General features: G+C 46.8%; 1 long non-coding RNA gene across 1 annotated transcript in view; it reads left to right on the top strand.

The window, feature by feature from the left end:
• Positions 1-441: 441 nt before the first annotated feature.
• LOC109309273 overlaps positions 442-9,497 on the top strand; it is a 14,317-nt gene continuing 5,261 nt past the window's right edge. The window contains exon 1 of the long non-coding RNA XR_002100872.1: positions 442-533. This is a non-coding gene — a long non-coding RNA (uncharacterized LOC109309273). The remainder of the gene's footprint in view (positions 534-9,497) is intronic.

The raw sequence follows: 9,497 nt of genomic DNA, 5'->3' as shown, positions 1-9,497 counted from the left end.
TTCATTCATTAGTTCATCCACTTGTTTTCTCCTGAACTGCGCAGAAAAAAAAAATCAAATGACTCATTTAAGTCAGCACATTCAGTAGACTATACTTGGCTAAAACACAACCCATTACTGCTTAAGTTAATTTTGTTTTCAATATTGTGTCTGCCAACAAATATCCATACAGCAAATATAATTCATTTCAAAGAGTTCTCATCTGATGGCTACTCTTTCTGTACATGTGCAAAAAAGACCTTCACATCATCAAAGTGAAAATGAGGTCTGTCATGGCCCAGAGCGGGTTTTCCAAGTGAACCATGCAGTCTTTTCCTTGTGCACCAACAGGAAGGAGCAGTATTTCTCAGCTTGAAATTTCCCTCAAAGCTAAGTTCATAATAATAATAGGTTACATCCACAAAAGAACCTGAACTCTTTGCTTTTATTTTAGCCCTTTGGATGCTGTTATCCAGGAGGCTCAGTGGTTAAGAGTCTGGGACGCACAGATCTGGGTTCAAGTGCTCTTTTCTTGACTTCCTGCATGACTTTGGGTAAGTAATTTAAGCCGTTTCCTTTTGTTCCTTCTCCTTAAAATGGGTATAATAATCCTCAGCAGTGTGAGAGGATGCTCAGATACTATAGTAGTGGGGACCCTGTCGGTTTAAGATAGAGGCTTTTATGTCACTTCCTTATGGAGGGAATGCTTGTATGAGAGCCAGGTTTTGCAGTATGTCCTACCGAGACATGACTTAGGAGCGCGTCCTGATTTTGAATGGCAGAGAGTTCCTGATGTGAGCTTAGGAGTTTGACTTCATTTCTGAGGCACATATAGCAACAAAGACGCAGCGGACAGGGGGCCTTGGAGTAATGTGAGATTCAAATGGAGCAGCAGGAACACGGCTAAAGGAAGGTTTTGCCGGCTTTAACCCAACCCCTAATACTAATGTTCTTGTCTAACACTCTTGGTCATTTCTTTCAGATGTGCCAGGGAAGCATGTGACTTCCTCTCAAATAGGACTTTTTAACTCATCTAAGAAGCAACTGTAGATCCACCTCACTAAGAGGAGTTGCCCAATGGAGTAGGCAAAGCCAGGGATCATCTGAAGAATGTACTGTCACGAGATCTGCAAAAGCGGATGGAAGAGACTGGGACCTGTTTAGTGGAATGGGCCTATGGAGAAGGACAGAGCCAGAAAGCTTTGGAGGGTTTGGGGAGTTTAGTTAAACAGTCTACCATTTAAATCCCCAGCCACACTGTACCTCAACACTTCGCCTTTAGTATTCATTTAGCACCATTTCTAATGCTACTTTACTACTTTCTGAGAATTAACTCCACATTATGAGACTCATTCTGAGACATGAAATGACTGACCCCTTTCACAATAGCAGAGCTGTTATCTTATTGTGTGCCATAGGAAGGCTTGTGAGAGATGCTGTGTGTATAGGTCTGTGCATATGGTTTAGGTTTCTACTATCCTGATACTGTTCACACCAGATGAACTCAACCAGCATTATCTACCATGAAAAGGGTAAGCTGATCATTAATCTTTCAACCTTATCTGTCACATGCAGCAAAAGCACGGGGCAGATGGATAGAAATAAATTCCAGCTCAGCTGGGTACCTGCAGGGCAAATGTAACACCTCGCGCTCATCTCTTGACAATCTTTTGGGAATGAATCTCTATTCTCAATATGAACGATGTGCAGTATGGGCCAATTTTTCACATAGACATGACAATCAAAGGTCTGGAATTTCTTGGGGTTTGGATGTGCTGCATTGTTAATACTTCTGTTACACATGAGCAGGTGGAGGCTGTGTTTTTTAGTTGTTATTTATTAACTGCTGATTATTAAGTGGAACTGCTTCATTCACCCTGTCTCTGAAATCTTCTGCTATTCTGAGGAAGGGCAAGGCCATGGCAGGTCTAAGGTGACTGAATAAGCCCATGGCATGGAGGCAGGACCACTGGGAACTCCACATAGGTGTGGCAGAGCCCATGGATGATTTTATTTCAGCCTTGCACCTGACCCATGTGGAAATAGTTTCCCCCTCAAACTTCCTTTGCTTGTCACATGATAGTGTATTATGTCAAGTTACACATAAGCATGTCCTGTGTTTATTTTTTAAGCTACCCATTTAAAAGGGACCGGTCAAAGAATTTGGGACAAAAGAAGTCAGTGATTTCTCACACAGGAAAGGAATGGTCTGTCACTGGAGGCCGCAGAGTCAAATGCTGTAACAGGAGTTAAATATAAGGGCTGTGCAAAATGACACTGTTTCATTTTGCCTTCAGTTTCGCCGGTTTGAAGGAACAGTGTTCCATTCCGAATTTCATTTCAATTTGAAACAGCTGTTCCATTCCGTCAAAACTGAAAGGCTGTTTCGATGCTGTTTTGATGTTTTGCTGGGGTGGGAAGTCAGCCCAGCTGAGTTGACTCACCATCACTGCTGCTAAATCAGGCAGGGAGAAGCAGAGAGTCAGCCCAGCTGGGCTCACTCCCACCCCTCCACGCTGCGATTGGGTGTGGGGCAGAGAGTCAGCCCAACTGGGCTCACTTCCCCCTCTGTGCTGCGATTGGGTGCAGGTGTGGAGAGTCAGCCCAGCTGGGTTCACTCCCTGCCCCCCGTGGTGTGAGCAGGTGCAGGGACAGAGAATCAGCCCAACTGGGTTCATCACCTCCTCCGTGTTGCGATTGGGTGAGGAGGCAGAGAGTCAGCACAACTGGGCTCCTGATCGCAGTGCAGAGGTGGGAAGTGAGCCCAGCTGGGCTGACTCTCCGCCCCTGCACCTGATCGCAGTGTGGGGCAGGGGGAGTGATCCCAGTTGGGCTGACCCTCTGCCCCCCACACCTGGTAACAGTGCAGGGGGGTAGAAGTGAGCCCAGCTGGGCTGACTTTCTGCTTCCCCAGGCCGGATCGCAGCACCCCCCATCGGATTGCAGCGCTGGGGTGGGGAACTGAGCCCAGGCTCTGTTCTCTTCCCCTGCACTGTTATTAGCTTCCAGCAGCAAGAGATGGGGAGAGCCAGGGCTGCAATCCTGGCTGGTGCTGGGAGCACAGCCCTGGTTCTCCCCTGTCTCTTGCTGCTGGCTTTGAAACTCGAAACGTTTCAAAAGTTTTGAAATGTTTTGACTAGCCTTGTTTTGTTTCAAGGCTGTTTCAAAGCCCTTCATTTCAATTAGATCTCACTGTTTCAAGCTCAAAATTAGTTGAAACAGTGTCAAATCGAAACAACCGGCAAAATTTTGCACAGCCCTGTTGAATACCAGTCTCCAAATCATGTAATGATCCTGAACAATGCTTTGTGTTCATTCTTCATGAAAGGATAAGGGTTACCCAAATACCAAGCCTTAGGACCTGAGATGCATAAAAGTGGGCCTAGAGATCTATTCATGTTGCCTCAGGCCAGAATCAGGCCATCCAGGGCTGAAACCACAATATCTCATAGGAGTCCCTGAGTTGTTGCCTCACCCACACCCCTGCAGGAGCCACCACCTTCTTGTCTATAGGCAGTGCTTTCACCATCCCACTTCAAGTAGCCTAAGAGTTCTAGATTTTCAAAAAAGAAAGGGGCCATTGTGATCATCCAGTCTGCTTTCTTGATCATCTCACTTCCAGGATACTACTTCATGCCATCAAGTAGCATGGGCTTTAGCTAAGTGGAGGGAGACCTCAGCTACCACCCATGTGAACAGCAGTCTCTGAACATGTGTAGGGGCTTTTGCTCACACCACTCTGTCAGAGCCATGATAAGGTAGCATCACTGAGACTGCTCCAGGGTAGTGGATGCCAGCAGCAAGTGCCATTCATATTGGTTAGAAACTCTGTTTCAGACTTTGCAGACTCAGGCAGAAATCACTGCACTGATTATAGGTGAGTCACATATTCAAGCTTTTTTTCACAACCATAAAGTCTGGAGGCATTTTTTTTCTTAAATGAAAGCAGAATTTTGGAGGAGAGCACATAGCTCCAGGAACTGGAAACCCCGATATGGGCCTCTGTCTCTGCTAACCCTTTCTGCGATCTTTATGGCTATTCATGTCTGTAGCCAACTCTCAAAGCCAGCTTCCTTCTTGATACAAACTGACAAAAAACTCTGAACCCAAAAACTCCTTCGTTTTTACGAAGTTCAGATCTGTACCTGGGCTTTGCATCTTGGGTCTGTCTTTCCCCCATGTGCCTCCCATAGCAATTAACTATGTACATGATGGGTATTTCTTTTTTCACCTGTTTCTGAAGCTTGAAGTTTTGGTCACTGCCAAAAGCAGGACCTCAGGTACAAGATGTAGGATAAATCCTGTCTTCTCGTCCTCAAAGCGAGTCTTATTAGTAGCCTATGTTGTTTCCATAGGTTTTTTTCACCATTGGGGTGAGCAATTATTTAGACCCACGGGCCACATAGGGAGTTTGGTTAAGCTATCCCAGGCTGGGTCAGCACACTCCTTCCTTCCACAATTGGCCAAAACTCACTATGCGGGATGGGGTTGCAGGCAGGGAGGGAGCAGTGTCCAGGAGTGGGATGGGCAGGTAAGGCCAGGATCATGTGTTGGGGGCATGGGGTGGTGACAACACAGGGGCTGGGACACAGGCATGATCTGCTCCCTGCATGCCCTTGCCTGTGGAATCCATGCCTGATGCAGGGATGTGTGGGCAGTGGATTATGGCTTGGCTCCATGCTGTCACTGCCCCAAGATGCTGGGACTTCTCCAGCTCCACCCACCTGTCTTGCTTTTGGATGCCCAGCTAAACACCCTGCTTGTGTGGGTCCTGCCCCCAGTGGTAGGTGCAGGGTAGATGGGCCTGGCTGCTGGGTCTACCATTGGCAGCCAGACCCAGTGGCAGCTGGATGGAAGGGCTGCCAGGAAATGGAATCCAGCTGCTGCAGTGCCCCAACCCCGCAGCATCTGGGGTGGTGGGACAGGCCATTTGAGTTTGGGCTGGGTGGGACTGAGGGACCCATTATGGGTCACACATAATGCCTTGGTGGGCCGGATTCAGCCCATGGGCTATATTTTTCCCACCCCGGTCTACACTGAACAGTCCCTGCACATCATTCTAATACTGTGCATTTTTCAGCTCAAAAGACTACACAGAAAACCAGCTGTACATTTCTTATTTCTATTGGAATTAAGGGGAATTACATACATAATGACCATGTTCCTTTCCACCCCGCCATAAAACTGGACCTCAAAGTGCCTAGAATATAAATATTTTGAATCCTTAAACATTTACCATGCCCAAGAACTGCTAAAAATCTGAGTAAATTGACACATTTCTGCATTATTATTATTTTAACATTCACTAGCCTATTATGATAGGCAACGAGTTATCCATGAGCTAGAGAGTCTTTTGCATCAGGGCCAGTAGGGTTGCTGTTATTTAACTAATCATACAAAGTTGTGAGTAGCCTGAGCTGATTCTCCTACTGATGTGTACAGTACTAGGCTACATACCTCTATTGTAATCATGAACCTTTATGGGAAACTACTGGTAGAAACTGTTATAGTATTGATTTTGGCTAGGAACAGATATTCAAAAAGCCTGAAACTGAATTGGTTCAATCTTTGCAGGTTAGTCTAACTTGGCTAGGCTGAACTGGTTTGCAACTGTACAGACATCCCCTCTGGACTGAAAAAATGCAGGCACATGGCTGCAGTGGCTCAGGCTAGAAGCTGGGGGCACTAGACCAGCCCTCCCTTCCCTTCTACATTTCTGAGCTGAGGGAGAGGGGTTATGGCCAGACCTCAGCAGGATGCTCTGATTAGGGAGGTGTTCCCCCCCACCCCCTTGATCAGCAAGGGAGCCAGCAGGGAGTTGATAACAGAGCATTTAGCACCCCATCAAGAAAATAAAAGTCTCTCACTTTAGTTCAAATGTTTCTTAAACAACTTTTTCTAAGGAAGGAATGGAGGGCATTACCAGCTACCTGTTGATTAGCTCCAAAAAGTCCTAAGTAGACACTGTCCTGTATTCCTTTGTCCTGTCTGCCTTACATGGCCACCTTTCAGCATTAGCTAGCATACCATATGCTGGCTACGGTCCATGCTGTGGGAAAGGGGAAGGGGGAATCCCTGGTAGTGGGGTGGGAGGGGAGAATGCTGTGCCTGCATTCTCCATCGGAGCTCCAGCTAGGGTGCAGAGGTCAGCCCTATTCTGGAGCAGAGACCCCCACCCAGGGCTGCAAAGGATCTGGGATGCTGGGGGACTCTGGTTTAAGTTAAACCAGGAAGGGGTCTGGGACAGACATTGCATAAACCAGTATGACCCAAATCAGATAAGTCTGATATACTACATTCAACCAGATTTATCTCAAACCAGTTTCAGCCATGTTCAAACTGGTTTCTGTGCATTGAACATCTGTTCTGTTACAGGTTTAAACCGTTCATGTGAAATGTCTGTCTCTAGCCCAAGTGTGTGGGGGTAGGTACAATTACAGATGAACCAGATCCACAGTCATCTCTTTACATACTTCCATGAAGATAATTCTCAATTTTGCCTGAGGATTCAATCTATACTTTACTTTAACTGAATTATCTATAGTTAATGAGAACATTTAATTTTTTGCGTAACGGAAGAATGATAACTAATTGTACTTTCAAACCCTACTTCCTTCCTGTGTTTTAATTGCTTAATGAGTTGCTGCAACAAAGAGCATCATAGATGCTTTCACTGGCATTTCTGTGGGCTCTCATAATTTCTAGAAACCCAGTGTGTTTGCTTCCCAGGTAAAAGAAGATGGATCCTTTTAGGCAAAGGTTTCTTACACAGGGAACTTGATGGCTCAGGAGATTCCTTCAAAGTGTATCAGGCTTGCCTTTTGGAGCTTAGATTGAGTCCCAGGCTTGAGATTTTATTGCTTTGATTGGTGAAGCCCATCCACCAATCAGGAGACAGCAAGAGGAGTTAGGGCACGCCCCTTTCCTGAGGGGATGGGGAGAGGAGCTCCCCTCCCAGACCTGATTGAAGACTGCAACAGTCAGGTCCTGAAGACTTCAGCGGCGGAGCCCTGGAGCGTATAAAAGGAGCTGCATGTGCAGCATGAGGAGAACATATTCGGGACAGAGAAGAGAGAAGAGCGGGGCTTATAAGAGCTGAGGAGAGCTGCTCAGCAGGGCGAAGCAGTGGCCCAGAGGTGCCCCTGAAGACTTCCATCAGCAGGGAATGGCAGATGGCTCCAGTGGCTGTTCTCTCAGTGCGCAGCACGGTCTCCAGTCCTTGGGAGCTGCGTGAGGCGGCTCAGGTCTGCAACCTCTGGTGTGTGGCCAGAGACATGGTGGCCAGGCTGGTGCACGGAGCAGGATCGATCTTTGGAGAGCTTGGGCAGCTCATGTCCTCAACCCCTGGAATAAGGCTGGGAGCTCGGTGCAAGATGCGCTGCATGTAGGGTCTGGGAGCAGACTGGGCCCCAGTGCTGCACAAGGCAGCTTGAACCTCCAACCCATAGCAAAAGATTGAGTCCAGGGAGCCAGACGGTGCTTGGGCTACTGAGCCAGCAGACAGGGCTGAGCCAGAGGCCCCAGAAGCCCTGAATAGTGGAGCCCTGTTTCAGGGGACAGCGACACCCCCCCCCGGAGCCCACCACAGGTGAGAGTGGAGGTTGGCGCAGAGAACCTCTAGGCCTGGGAGCCATGAGTTGCAGGGAAAAAAGGATTCCCACAGGGGAGGGTGAGTCCCCCCTGGTTAGTTAAGGGCTCCTGAAAGTGGAGGTCCCACTGGGAAGGCCCCCCTGAAGTTACCAGCGTCCTTGAAGAGCTTGGGAAAAAGCCCAAGGGCATTGGGGTTTCCCCTTTGGATTAAGTTTATTTTTGAGGTTCTTGCACCGTAAGTGGTGTGATGTCATGCCTTATACTTTGTGAACTCTCATGTTTGTAAATGACTAGAGGAGTAGAGTCCTAGGGCTCTGCTGGGACCCCCTCTTGCTCTTATTTCACCTGTTGTTTATTTGTATTTATTTGTGTCTTGTTTATTGTTCACCCATACTTATCTAGAGTTTATCTGTTGGCTATCTATGCTTATTTTGGGATTTATCTGTACCTGTGACATACCTGTATCTGGAGCACTGCTGTAAGGTTTCATAGCATTTACCCAGAGGGTATTGTTTATGTTATTTTTTCAGTTATGTACTATATATATATTGTACATATGTTTATACCCATGTTTCTTTTCCTTGTGAAAAGTGAATGTAAATAAATGTGTATATAGTTAAGTCCCCTGACTGTCCTGGCCTGGCTCTATAGGGACGGAGGGCATCTGAGCGGTCTGCAGTTCCCCCACAGCACACCTGCCAGCTAACAGTTCCCTTCAACTGGAGAATGGGAGTATATACCAGAGTATACCTGGGCTACAAAAGCTTTCACTCCTGTGCATTTGTTTTCTACCCTCAGTTTCTTAACTGTTTGGAAAGCTGCTGAACTTGACCTCTCACCGTTCAGATCTCCAGCTACAGCCAATGGGTGATGGAGGCCTTGTTAGCACCTGTGGCAAGAGAGTGCCCAGCACAGTTCAGTGTTGAGTCCAGTGACTCATAAATGGCATTGATGAGCTTGCAAGGGACAATCCCCAGGCTCCCTACAGAAAATGTCCTTGGGTGGTCATAGATGAGGTTTGTGGAGGTGACTCTTAAGTCAACAGAACACCTGCAGTCTCCATGCCTTTACTCTAATGAATCTGGACAGAGGCACTAGTATGTGCAGAAACAAAGAAAGGATCATAAAGGTGCCTTAAAAAAATCACATGTAGCCTATTCTGTTATTTGAGTCAAAACAATATAGTCTTTCATTTTCAAGATTCTGGTAGCTTGAGAGGCATCTTAGTCCTCCAATATTCCCAGTGAAATCAAAAGGATGCCTTGGGGAACAAGGACCCACTTGGTGTGAAACAGGGCAGTGAAATCTGCCGCTTCCTAATTTCTGAATCCAGCTATAGTCAATCAAGATCAAATCTGACTAGATGTTCTCTTGTCTGGTATTCAAAGGGCCTTGTCACACGTTATACTTGGGATGTGTTAACTGCACCTAAAATGGTAGCAACCACGCATTCAAGCAGTAAAACATGCTATTTGCCGTTATATCACAGCAAAATTAGTACTTTTCATAGCAGTATCTTCAGATGGTATAAAGTAACGTGTGTTGAGCTACTGTGGGACTGTTTCGCAGGGATAACACTAGTGCTCCTCACGGGCGCTGGTGCGGTGCAGGGACTGACAAACGGCTGTTTGCTGACCACACAGACAGCTCCAACTGTGTCCGGATTGTAGTAAGCATTATCGTGCGACTGCTTAGAACAAGTTGTAAGTCCTCTTGCTTCTTCCTACACTCTAATTAAAGCACACGCTAAGTGTTCTGTGCAACACAGCCCTGCAACAGGGATTGTCTTTGTATAGTGCCTTGCACCAGAGGGTCCTGTCCAGGTACTAACAGTTGCTAAGAGAATACAGGCATACCTCGTTTTATTGCGCTTCACTTTATTGCGCTTCGCAGATATTGCGTTTTTTACAAATTGAAGGTTTGTGGCA

This window comes from Crocodylus porosus, unplaced genomic scaffold, assembly GCF_001723895.1.
Source record: "Crocodylus porosus isolate Cpor-Errol unplaced genomic scaffold, CroPor_comp1, whole genome shotgun sequence".
NCBI classification, from domain to species: Eukaryota; Metazoa; Chordata; order Crocodylia; family Crocodylidae; genus Crocodylus; species Crocodylus porosus.
The sequence above is the reverse complement of the archived record's forward strand: the minus strand, read 5'-3'. Positions and strand labels throughout refer to the sequence as shown.